Genomic DNA, 14,645 nt, shown 5'->3' with positions numbered 1-14,645 from the left:
CTATTAAACGAATATCTTGAGAATTATTTATATTATGAATAATAGCTCCAGCACATATAAATAACAAAGCCTTAAATAAAGCATGAGTTAAAAGATGAAATATAGCTAATTTATAAAATCCTATAGATAAAATTCTTATTATTAATCCTAATTGACTTAAAGTAGACAATGCAATAATTTTTTTTAAATCAAATTCAAAATTAGCTCCCAATCCAGCCATAAATATTGTTAATCCTGATAATAATAATAATAATTGACCTAATCAAGAAGTTCTTAAAATAATATTAAATCGAATTAATAAATAAACACCAGCTGTTACCAAAGTTGAAGAATGGACTAAAGCTGAAACAGGAGTAGGGGCTGCTATAGCAGCAGGTAATCAAGATGAAAATGGAATTTGAGCTCTTTTAGTTATAGCAGCTAATATTATTAATCTACCAATTACTAATATTTCAAATTCATTTTGTATAACTTCTAAATAAAAAATATAATTTCATCTACCATAATTTAATATTCAAGCAATAGCTAATAAAAAAGCCACATCTCCAATTCGATTAGATAGAGCAGTTAATATTCCAGCATTATAAGATTTAACATTTTGAAAATAAATAACTAAACAATAAGAAACTAATCCTAATCCATCCCACCCTAATAAAATTCTAATTAAATTAGGTCTAATAATTAATAATATTATTGATAAAACAAATATTAATACTAATATAATAAATCGATTAATATTTTCATCTCTTTCTATATATTCTTTTCTATAAAAAATAACTAAAGAAGCAATTATTAAAACAAAAGACATAAATAATAAACTTATTCAATCAAATAAAAAAGTTATTACAATTCTTACAGAATTTAATGAAACAACTTCTCATTCAATAAAATAAATTATATTATTTAATAAAAAATATAATCTTAAAAAAAAACATGTTAATCTAATAGAAATTAAATTAACAAATCTAATTCTACAAATTGATAAATATTTCACGATCTAAAATGAATTATTTCATATCACTAACACCACAAATTAGTATTTTTATTAAACTATTTAAATATAATATTAATATACAAGCATCTGATTTTAAAATTAATAAATTTAAAGGTAATCAATGTAATAGTATTAATAAATATTCACGAATTTTACCTCCTCTAAAAGAATAAATTCCAGAAAATAATTTTCCGTGTTGACTAAATGAATATAAATATAAGGTATAAGCAGCTCTAAAAAATGATAATAAAGACAATATAATTATAGAAATTCATGATCAAGATACAATTCTATTTAATAAAGAAATTTCTCCTAACAAATTTAAAGAAGGAGGAGCTGCTATATTTGTAGAACTTAATAAAAATCATCATAAAGTCATTGCAGGTATAAAATTTAATAAACCCTTATTAATTAATAAACTTCGTCTTCCTAACCGTTCATAAGAAACATTTGCTAAACAAAATAAACCAGATGAACATAATCCATGAGCAATTATTAATCTATAAGAACCACATAATCCTCAATAAGTTATAGTTATTAAACCAGCTAAAACAATTCCTATATGAGCAACAGAAGAGTAAGCAATTAAAGATTTCAAATCAGTTTGTCGTAAACAAACTAAACTTACTAAAACACCACCTACTAATCTAATTCTAATTCAAACAAATCTATATTTTAAATTTATTAATTGCAAAAATGAAATTACTCGTAATAACCCATAACCTCCTAATTTTAATATAATTCCAGCTAAAATTATAGACCCAGAAACAGGAGCTTCTACATGAGCCTTTGGCAATCATAAATGAACTAAAAATATAGGTATTTTAACTAAAAAAGCACATAATAAACAAAAATATAATAAATCATAATTAAATATAAAATTATTTATTAAATAAAAATTTATAGAACCAATTTTATTTATTAAATAAAAAATTCCAATTAATATTGGTAAAGAAACTAATAAAGTATAAAATAAAAGATATACTCCAGCTTGTAAACGTTCAGGTTGATAACCTCACCCTAAAATTAAAAATAATGTGGGAATTAATCTTCTTTCAAAAAATAAATAAAATATAAATAATCTTATTCTTCTAAAAGTTAAAACTAATAATAATAATAAAATTACAATATTAAATAAAAATAAATTTTTATAATTATTATATTTATTTACACTTTCTCTAGCTAATAATATTAATGAACAAATTCATAAACTTAATAATACTAACCCATAAGACAATATATCACAACCTAAAAAATAAGAAATTTCAGATCAATAATTTATAAAATTATTTATTAATAAAAAAATAAATCTTATTAAAAATAATATAATTTGTACCATTCAATATATATTATTAATAAAACAAACTGGTAATAAAAATAATAAAAAAAAAATAATTTTTAACATTATATAATTCTAAATGATTGAAAATAATCATTACCATGTGTTCGAATTATAGATACTAAAATAGATAGCCCTAAAGCTCCTTCACATACTCTAAATGTTAAAAATATTATTCTAAAATAAGTTTCATAATTTAATATATTTAAATAAATAAATAAAATAAAAAATAATATTAAAACAATAAATTCTAAACTTAAAAGTATTGAAAGTAAATGTTTTCGATTAGAAACAAAACAAAATAAACCTAAAATAAATAAAATTATAGGTAATCTTCAATATAAAATTATAATCATTAGTTTTAATAGTTTAATAAAAACATTGGTCTTGTAAATCAAAAATAAGAATTTTTCTTTTAAAACTTCAAGAGAAAAGAAATTTCTTTTTCATTAATCCCCAAAATTAATATTTTAAATAAACTACCTCTTGAAATTATTCAATTAATATTATATTCTTTAATTTTAACAACTTCAATTATTTTTTTAAATATAATTCATCCATTGGCCATAGGTTTAACTTTATTAATTCAGACAATTTTTATTTGTTTACTATCAGGTTTAATAACAAAAAGTTTTTGATACTCTTATATTTTATTTTTAATTTTTTTAGGGGGAATATTAGTATTATTTATTTATGTTACTTCATTAGCTTCTAATGAAATATTTAATTTGTCTATTAAATTAACTATATTTTCAATAACTATTTTAATAATTTTATTTTTTATTTCATTAATTATTGATAAAAATTCTATTTCATTATTTTTATTAAATAACGAAATAGAATCAATTTTTAACCAAAATTCATATATTTTAGAAAATTCTTTATCCTTAAATAAATTATATAATTTCCCAACAAATTTTATTACAATTTTATTAATAAATTACTTATTAATTACTTTAATTGTTGTAGTAAAAATTACTAAATTATTTAAAGGACCTATTCGAATAATATCATAAATAATTAATGAATAAACCTTTACGAACTTCACACCCATTATTTAAAATTGCTAATAATGCATTAGTTGATTTACCTGCTCCAATTAATATTTCAAGATGATGAAATTTTGGATCTTTATTAGGATTATGTTTAATTATTCAAATTTTAACAGGATTATTTTTAGCTATACATTATACTGCAGATGTTAATTTAGCTTTTTACAGAGTTAATCATATTTGTCGTGATGTTAATTATGGATGATTATTACGAACTCTACATGCTAATGGTGCATCATTTTTTTTTATTTGTATTTATTTACATGTGGGACGAGGAATTTATTACGGATCATATTTATTTACACCAACATGATTAATTGGAGTAATTATTTTATTTTTAGTAATAGGAACAGCTTTTATAGGATATGTGTTACCTTGAGGACAAATATCATTTTGAGGAGCTACAGTAATTACAAATTTATTATCTGCTATTCCTTATTTAGGTATAGATTTAGTTCAATGATTATGAGGAGGATTTGCAGTTGATAACGCTACATTAACTCGATTTTTTACTTTTCATTTTATTTTACCTTTTATTGTATTAGCTATAACAATAATTCATTTATTATTTCTTCATCAAACTGGATCAAATAACCCAATTGGATTAAATTCTAATATTGATAAAATCCCATTTCATCCATACTTTACTTTTAAGGATATTGTTGGATTTATTGTAATAATTTTTTTTTTAATTTCATTAGTATTAATTAGACCAAATTTATTAGGAGATCCCGATAATTTTATTCCAGCTAATCCATTAGTAACTCCAGCTCATATTCAACCTGAATGATATTTTTTATTTGCTTACGCAATTCTACGTTCTATTCCTAATAAATTAGGAGGAGTTATTGCATTAGTTTTATCTATTGCAATTTTAATAATTCTGCCATTTTATAATTTAAGAAAATTCCGAGGAATTCAATTTTATCCTATTAATCAAATTTTATTTTGAATAATAGTAGTTACAGTAATTTTATTAACTTGAATTGGAGCCCGACCAGTAGAAGAACCTTATGTTTTAATTGGTCAAATTTTAACAATTGTATATTTTTTATATTATTTAATTAATCCATTAATTAATAAATGATGAGATAATTTATTAAACTAATTAGTTAATGAGCTTGAATAAGCATATGTTTTGAAAACATAAGATAGAATTTAATTTTCTATTAACTTTACTAAAATAAATTCACTATAATAAAGAAAATAATAAAATTTTAAAACCAATAAAAAATAATAAATAATTTAAGGAAAATGATAAAAAACATTTTCAAGCTAAATATATTAATTTATCATAACGAAATCGAGGTAAAGTTCCACGAGCTCAAATAAATACAAAAGAAATAAATGTTAATTTTACATAAAATAACAAATTAAATACATCACAACCTAAAAAAATTACACAAAATAACATTCTTATAAATAAAATTCTTGCATATTCAGCTATAAAAATTAATGCAAAACCTCCTCTTCTATATTCAACATTAAACCCAGAAACTAATTCCGATTCTCCTTCAGCAAAATCAAAAGGAGTACGATTAGTTTCAGCTAATGAAATTGTTAATCAAACTAAAGCTATAGGAAATAAAATAATAAAAAATCAAATATAAACTTGATAATAATAAAAATAAATTATATTATAACTTCCAATTAAAAAAATAAAAGATAATATAATTAAAGCTAAACTAACTTCATAAGAAATAGTTTGAGCAACAGCTCGCAATCCTCCTAATAACGCATAATTAGAATTAGAAGATCATCCAGCTACTATAACAGTATAAACACCTAATCTAGTACAACACAAAAAAAATAACCCTCCTAAATTAAAAGAATATAATTTAACAAAAAAAGGCATACATATTCACACAAATAATGATAAAAATAAAGAAAAAATTGGAGAAATATAATATCTTAAATAATTAGATAATAATGGATAAGTTTGTTCTTTCGTAAATAATTTAATTGCATCACAAAAAGGTTGAGGAATTCCTATTAACCCAACTTTATTTGGACCTTTACGAATTTGAATATAACCTAAAACTTTTCGCTCTAATAATGTTAAAAAAGCAACACTAACTAATACACAAATAATTAATAATAAACTTCCAATTAAAGATAAAATAAATTCTATATAAAACAAGTACTATTTGTAATAAAAATTACATAAATAAATTCTAAATTTATTGCACTAATCTGCCAAAATAGTTTATATTAATATTAATAATATTCATTTTATTAAATATAATTATTTTAATATTTGGTCCTTTCGTACTAAAATATTATAATTTTTTAAAGATAGAAACCAACCTGGCTTACACCGGTTTGAACTCAGATCATGTAAGAATTTAAAAGTCGAACAGACTTAAAATTTGAACGGCTACACCCAAAATTATATCTTAATCCAACATCGAGGTCGCAATCTTTTTTATCGATATGAACTCTCCAAAAAAATTACGCTGTTATCCCTAAAGTAACTTAATTTTTTAATCATTATTAATGGATCAATTATTCATAAATTAATGTTTTTAAAAATTAAAAGTTTTTTAAATTTTAATATCACCCCAATAAAATATTTTAATTTATTAAAATCAAATTAATCTTTATAATTAAAATAAATAAAATATAAAGATTTATAGGGTCTTCTCGTCTTTTAAATTTATTTTAGCTTTTTGACTAAAAAATAAAATTTTATTTTAATTTTAAATGAAACAGTTAATATCTCGTCCAACCATTCATTCCAGCCTTCAATTAAAAGACTAATGATTATGCTACCTTTGCACAGTCAAAATACTGCGGCCATTTAAAAATTTCAGTGGGCAGGTTAGACTTTATATTTATTTCAAAAAGACATGTTTTTGTTAAACAGGCGGATATTATTTTTGCCGAATTCTTTATTTAAACTTATCATTTATATTTATAATAACAATATAATATACTAATTTTATCATTATTAATTAATTTTATTAATTAAAATTAATATTTTAATAAATACTTAAAATTTAATAAATAATATAATTTATAAAATAAATTATAACACACTTTTTAATATTTGCTAATTCTAAGCATATATTTATTAAATTTATTTATTATTTTTAAAAATTTATTTTATAGCTTATCCCATAAAATATTAAAATTATAAATTATTTAATTTTAAAAATAATTAAATAAATTTATAATTTCTAAATTAAATTTATTTCTTAAAAAACTAGATACCTTTAAAAACGAATAACATTTCATTTCTAATATAATATTTTAAATAATTTTACTACATTAACTTAAATATTATATTAACTCTTTTAAAATCGAGAAAAATAATTATATATATTTTTTATTTAATAAACGCTGATACACAAGGTACAATAAATTAAATTTTCTTTTAAAATAAAATTTTTTCAAATTATTTCAATTTTCTTTTACAATACTAATAAACTATTATTAAAATTATTTTTTCTTTAAACAATACTAAAACTTTATAATTTATAGTTATTTCTAATAATTTAAAAAATAATAATAACAATTAATAAATAAAATCTAATCAATTTATATTGATTTGCACAAAAATCTTTTCAATGTAAATGAAATGCTTTACTTAATAAGCTTTAAATTGTCATTCTAGATACACTTTCCAGTACATCTACTATGTTACGACTTATCTTACCTTAATAATAAGAGCGACGGGCGATGTGTACATATTTTAGAGCTAAAATCAAATTATTTATCTATATAATTTTACTACCAAATCCACCTTCAAAAATTTTTTCATAATTTTATTCGTTTAAATACATTTATTGTAACCCATTATTACTTAAATATAAGCTACACCTTGATCTGATATAAATTTTTATTAAAATTATTGAATATTATTATTCTTATAAAATATTCTGATAACGACGGTATATAAACTGAATACAAATTTAAGTAAGGTCCATCGTGGATTATCGATTACAAAACAGGTTCCTCTGGATAGACTAAAATACCGCCAAATTTTTTAAGTTTCAAGAACATAACTATTACTACTTTAGTATAAAAATTTACATTTTAAATAATAGGGTATCTAATCCTAGTTTTTTATTAAAATTTTATAGCTTCAATTAAAATTTTAAAAAATATTTTAAATATAAAATTTCACTTAATATATTTAATTTTATTTTTATATAATTTATTTAACTATTACTAAAAAAATTTATTAGTATTATTGGTATAACCGCGACTGCTGGCACCAATTTAGTCAATACTCTTTAATATTGCTATTTCTAAATTTCTTTAATAAATAAAATTAATTACTGCGAATAATTACAAAATATATTTATTATTAAAATAAATATAAAATCACACAAAAATTTACATATAAATCAAACTAATAACAAATTTATAAGCCAAAATAAAACTTTATTATTTTAAACTTATAAAATAATTAAATTAATAAAATTTATTAAAATACTATTTTATAACTATAAATAGTATAACTAATTAAACATAAATTTAATATAAATATATGTATATATATATATATATATATATATTAATTATAAATAAAATAATTTTATTAATTATTAAATATAAAATTTAATTTAAATAATATTTTATTTTATTATTATATTAATTAATTTTTAAAAAAAATATAAATTAATTAATTAAAAATTAAATGATTTTAAAAATATTAATTTTAGATTAATAATAAAATAATTTAATTAATAATTCAATTAATTTATATTTTTTTAATTATTATATTAATTAATAAAAAATATAAATTTTTATTAATTATAAATTAAATAATTTAAAAATATTTATTTTAAATAAATCAAAAATTTATAAAATAATTTAAATTAATCACTAAACCTGGAATTTTATCCCCCGATATTTTATTTAATTATTATACTAATAAAATTTTAAAAAAATATAAATTTTAATTAATTATAAATTAAATAATTTTAAAAAGTACTTATTAAAAATAAATCAAAAATTAATAAAATAATTTAAATTAATCACTAAACCTGGAATTTTATCCCCCGATATTTTATTTAATTATTACACTAATAAAATTTTAAAAAAATATAAATTTTAATTAATTATAAATTAAATAATTTTAAAAAGTACTTACTTTTAATAAATCAAAAATTTATAAAATAATTTAAATTAATCACTAAACCTGGAATTTTATCCCCCGATATTTTATTTAATTATTTTACTAATAAAATTTTAAAAAAATATAAATTTTAATTAATTATAAATTAAATAATTTTAAAAAGTACTTATTAAAAATAAATCAAAAATTAATAAAATAATTTAAATTAATCACTAAACCTGGAATTTTATCCCCCGATATCTTATTTAATTATTACACTAATAAAATTTTAAAAAATATAAATTTTAATTAATTATAAATTAAATAATTTTAAAAAGTACTTACTTTTAATAAATCAAAAATTAATAAAATAATTTAAATTAATCACTAAACCTGGAATTTTATCCCCCGATATTTTATTTAATTATTATAATAATAAAATAAAAAAAAATATAAATTTTAATTAATTATAAATTAAATAATTTTAAAAAGTACTTACTTTAAATAAACCATAAATTAATATACTAAAAAAAATTATGTATAAAAAAATTATAGATTAACAAAAAAAATTTTTTTATTGCATCAATAAAATTAATTAATTATTTACATGAACTTTTATATTAAAAAATCTTTATGTTTTTTTTTTTTTTAAAAAAAAATTTTTAGTATACTAATACAAGATTAATAGATATCTATATATATATAAATATTTAATATATTATCATATGGTTAACAATTAATATAAAAAATTTCGCAATCCAAAAATGTTGATATAAATAGTAAAAAAAAATCTATATTAAAATATTTATCTAATATTCTTATATTTATATAAATAATATAAATATTTATTAAATTATTATATATTTTTATATTTATATATAGTTGATAATTTATTATACATATATATATATATAGAAAAATAAAATTATTTAATAAATATTTTATCATAAATTAAATTTGTGCTAAAATACATTATTTAACAAAAATTTATTTTTAAAAAAAAAATGTAATTTTTTTAAAAAATAATAATAAACAAAAAAAAAAAAAAAAAACACATGGAAACTTGATTATTAATGAATTGCCTGATAAAAGGGCTACCTTGATAGGGTAGATTATGCAGATTTCTGCATTCATTGACACATTTATATATTATTATTATAAAGATTATATATTTAATAGAATTAAACTATTTCTAAAAGTATCAAAAACTTTTGTGCATCATACACCAAAATATATTATTTTATTTATAATTAATTATTTAATAAAAAGATAAGCTAATCAAGCTACTGGGTTCATACCCCATTTATAAAGGTTTTAATCCTTTTCTTTTTAATTTTTAATAATTCATCAAAAATTTTATTTATCACAATTATAATTATTGGAACATTAATTACAGTTTCTTCTAATTCTTGGTTAGGAGCTTGAATAGGTTTAGAAATTAATTTGTTATCTTTTATCCCCCTACTTAGAGACAATAATAATTCTATATCAACAGAAGCATCTTTAAAATATTTTTTAACCCAAGCTTTAGCATCTACTGTTTTATTGTTTTCATCAATTTTGTTAATATTAAAAAATAATATAAATACTGAAATCAATGAAAATTTAACATCTATAATTATTATATCTGCTCTTTTATTAAAAAGAGGTGCAGCTCCATTTCATTTTTGATTTCCTAATATAATAGAAGGATTAACCTGAATTAATGCATTAATTTTAATAACATGACAAAAAATTGCCCCATTAATATTAATTTCTTATTTAGATATTAAAAATTTATTATTAATTAGAGCAATTTTATCAGTTATTATTGGAGCTATTGGTGGGTTAAATCAAACTTCTTTACGAAAATTAATATCTTTTTCTTCTATTAATCATCTAGGATGAATATTAAGATCTATTATAATTAGTGAATCAATTTGACTAATTTATTTTCTTTTTTATTCTTTTATTTCATTTATTTTAATTTTTATATTTAATATTTTTAAATTATTTCATTTAAATCAATTATTTTCTTGATTTGTAAATAGAAAAATTTTAAAATTTTCAATATTAATTAATTTTTTATCTTTAGGTGGGCTGCCTCCATTTTTAGGATTTCTACCTAAATGACTAGTAATTCAACAATTAACTTCTTGTAATCAATATTTTTTATTAACAGTAATAATAATATCAACTTTAATTACACTATTTTTTTATTTACGAATTTGTTATTCAGCTTTTATATTAAATTATTTTGAAAATAATTGACTTATAAAGATAAATATAAATAGTACAAATACTAATTTATATTTTGTAATAACTTTTTTTTCAATTTTTGGATTATTTTTAATTTCTTTATTTTTTTTTATATTATAAGGCTTTAAGTTAATTAAACTAATAGCCTTCAAAGCTGTAAATATAGGATATTCCTTTAAGCCTTAGTAAATTTTACTCCTTCAAAATTGCAGTTTGATATCATATTCTATGACTATAAGACCAATAAATTGATTAAGAAGAATAACTCTTATAAATAGATTTACAATCTATCGCCTAATCTTCAGCCACTTAATCTAATATAATATATTCGCGACAATGATTATTTTCAACAAATCATAAAGATATTGGAACTTTATATTTTATTTTTGGAGCTTGAGCAGGAATAGTGGGTACATCTTTGAGAATTTTAATTCGAGCTGAATTAGGACATCCTGGAGCTTTAATTGGAGATGATCAAATTTATAATGTTATTGTAACAGCACATGCTTTTATTATAATTTTTTTTATAGTAATACCTATTATAATTGGAGGATTTGGAAATTGATTAGTTCCTTTAATATTAGGAGCCCCAGATATAGCATTTCCTCGAATAAATAATATAAGATTTTGATTACTACCACCTGCCCTTTCACTTTTATTAGTAAGAAGAATGGTTGAAAACGGAGCTGGTACAGGGTGAACAGTTTACCCTCCGTTATCTTCAGGAATTGCTCATGGAGGAGCTTCTGTTGATTTAGCAATTTTTTCATTACATTTAGCTGGAATTTCATCAATTTTAGGAGCAGTAAATTTTATTACTACAGTAATTAATATACGATCTACAGGAATTACATTAGATCGAATACCTTTATTTGTATGATCAGTTGTAATTACTGCTTTATTACTTTTACTTTCATTACCTGTATTAGCTGGAGCTATTACTATATTATTAACAGATCGAAATTTAAATACTTCATTTTTTGACCCAGCAGGAGGAGGAGATCCAATTTTATATCAACATTTATTTTGATTTTTTGGTCACCCAGAAGTTTACATTTTAATTTTACCAGGATTTGGAATAATTTCTCACATTATTAGTCAAGAATCAGGTAAAAAGGAAACTTTTGGATCTTTAGGAATAATTTACGCAATACTTGCTATTGGATTATTAGGATTTATTGTTTGAGCTCATCACATATTTACTGTTGGAATAGACGTAGATACACGTGCTTATTTTACATCAGCAACAATAATTATTGCTGTACCAACTGGAATTAAAATTTTCAGATGATTAGCAACTCTTCATGGAACTCAATTATCTTATTCTCCAGCTATTTTATGGGCTTTAGGATTTGTATTTTTATTTACTGTAGGAGGACTAACAGGAGTAGTTTTAGCTAACTCATCTGTAGATATCATTCTTCATGATACATATTATGTAGTAGCTCATTTTCATTATGTTCTATCTATAGGAGCTGTATTTGCTATTATAGCAGGATTTATTCACTGATATCCATTATTTACTGGATTAACAATAAATTCAAAATGATTAAAAAGTCAATTTATTATTATATTTATTGGAGTAAATTTAACATTTTTCCCTCAACATTTTTTAGGATTAGCTGGTATACCACGACGTTATTCAGATTATCCAGATGCTTATACAACATGAAATGTTGTATCAACTATTGGATCTACAATTTCTTTATTAGGTATTCTTTTCTTTTTTTATATTATTTGAGAAAGTTTAGTATCACAACGACAAGTAATTTATCCAATTCAATTAAATTCTTCAATTGAATGATATCAAAATACACCTCCTGCTGAACATAGTTATTCTGAATTACCACTTTTAACAAATTAATTTCTAATATGGCAGATTAGTGCAATGGATTTAAGCTCCATATATAAAGTATTTTACTTTTATTAGAAAATAAATGTCTACATGAGCTAATTTAGGTTTACAAGATAGAGCTTCTCCTTTAATAGAACAATTAATTTTTTTTCATGATCACGCATTATTAATTTTAGTAATAATTACCGTTTTAGTAGGATATTTAATATTTATACTATTTTTTAATAATTATGTAAATCGATTTCTTTTACACGGTCAACTTATTGAAATAATTTGAACTATTTTACCAGCTATTATTTTATTATTTATTGCATTACCTTCTTTACGATTATTATATTTATTAGATGAAATTAATGAACCATCAGTAACTTTAAAAAGAATTGGTCATCAATGATATTGAAGTTATGAATATTCAGATTTTAATAATATTGAATTTGATTCATATATAATTCCAACAAATGAATTATCTACTGATGGATTTCGACTTTTAGATGTAGATAATCGAATTGTATTACCTATAAATTCCCAAATTCGAATTTTAGTTACAGCTGCAGATGTTATTCATTCATGAACAATTCCTGCTTTAGGAGTAAAAGTTGATGGAACTCCAGGTCGTTTAAATCAAACAAATTTTTTTATTAATCGTCCTGGCTTATTTTATGGTCAATGTTCAGAAATTTGTGGAGCTAATCATAGTTTTATACCAATTGTAATTGAAAGAGTTCCTGTAAATTATTTTATTAAATGAATTTCTAATAATAATTCTTCATTAGATGACTGAAAGCAAGTACTGGTCTCTTAAACCACACTATAGTAAATTAGCACTTACTTCTAATGAAAAAAAATTAGTTAAATAAATAACATTAGTATGTCAAACTAAAATTATTAAAATATTAATATTTTTTAATTCCACAAATAGCCCCTATTAGATGATTATTATTATTTTTTATTTTTTCTATTACATTTATTTTATTTTGTTCAATTAATTATTATTCTTATATACCTTCTTCACCTAAATCTAATGAATTAAAAAATATTAATTTAAATTCTATAAATTGAAAATGATAACAAATTTATTTTCTGTATTTGACCCATCAGCAATTTTTGGATTATCTTTAAATTGATTAAGAACATTTTTAGGTCTTTTAATAATTCCATCAATTTATTGATTAATACCTTCTCGTTATAATATTTTTTGAAATTCAATTTTATTAACTCTTCATAAAGAATTTAAAACTTTATTAGGTCCATCAGGACACAATGGATCTACTTTTATTTTTATTTCATTATTTTCATTAATTTTATTTAATAATTTTATAGGATTATTTCCATATATTTTTACAAGAACAAGTCATTTAACTTTAACTTTATCATTAGCACTTCCTCTTTGATTATGTTTTATATTATATGGATGAATTAATCACACACAACATATATTTGCTCACTTAGTTCCCCAAGGAACACCTGCTGTTCTTATACCTTTTATAGTATGTATTGAAACAATTAGAAATGTAATTCGACCAGGAACTTTAGCAGTTCGATTAACTGCTAATATAATTGCTGGACATTTACTATTAACATTATTAGGAAATACAGGGCCATCAATGTCTTATTTATTAGTAACATTTTTATTAGTAGGACAAATTGCTTTATTAGTTTTAGAGTCTGCTGTTGCTATAATTCAATCTTATGTATTTGCTGTTTTAAGAACTTTATATTCTAGAGAAGTAAACTAATGTCTACACACTCAAATCACCCTTTTCATTTAGTCGATTATAGCCCATGACCATTAACAGGAGCTATTGGAGCTATAACAACTGTATCAGGTATAGTAAAATGATTTCATCAATATGATATTTCATTATTTTTTTTAGGTAATATTATTACAATTTTAACTGTATATCAATGATGACGAGATGTTTCACGAGAAGGAACATACCAAGGATTACATACTTATGCAGTAACAATTGGATTACGTTGAGGAATAATTTTATTTATTTTATCAGAAGTTTTATTTTTCGTAAGATTTTTTTGAGCATTTTTTCATAGAAGTCTTTCTCCAGCTATTGAATTAGGTGCTTCATGACCTCCTATAGGAATTA

The 14,645-nt window shown here is 20.4% G+C and overlaps 2 pseudogenes across 2 annotated transcripts; one reads left to right on the top strand and one right to left on the bottom strand.

The window, feature by feature from the left end:
* Positions 1 to 1,059: 1,059 nt before the first annotated feature.
* Positions 1,060 to 5,876, bottom strand: LOC147644198 (NADH-ubiquinone oxidoreductase chain 1-like; annotated as a pseudogene). The gene is made up of 2 exons (XR_015270958.1): positions 5,841 to 5,876; positions 1,060 to 5,528 (listed from the first exon to the last, which is right to left on the bottom strand). The product of XR_015270958.1 is annotated as an NADH-ubiquinone oxidoreductase chain 1-like (transcript).
* Positions 5,877 to 6,234: 358 nt separating this feature from the next.
* Positions 6,235 to 14,279, top strand: LOC147644197 (NADH-ubiquinone oxidoreductase chain 2 pseudogene; annotated as a pseudogene). Its single transcript, XR_015270957.1, has 2 exons — positions 6,235 to 6,242; positions 9,734 to 14,279. The product of XR_015270957.1 is annotated as an NADH-ubiquinone oxidoreductase chain 2 pseudogene (transcript).
* Positions 14,280 to 14,645: the final 366 nt, after the last annotated feature.

This window comes from Drosophila serrata, unplaced genomic scaffold (genome assembly GCF_035046125.1).
Source record: "Drosophila serrata isolate PLE 108 unplaced genomic scaffold, ASM3504612v1 contig_220, whole genome shotgun sequence".
Taxonomy (NCBI): Eukaryota; Metazoa; Arthropoda; class Insecta; order Diptera; family Drosophilidae; genus Drosophila; species Drosophila serrata.
This window is presented reverse-complemented; position numbering and strand designations above follow the sequence as displayed.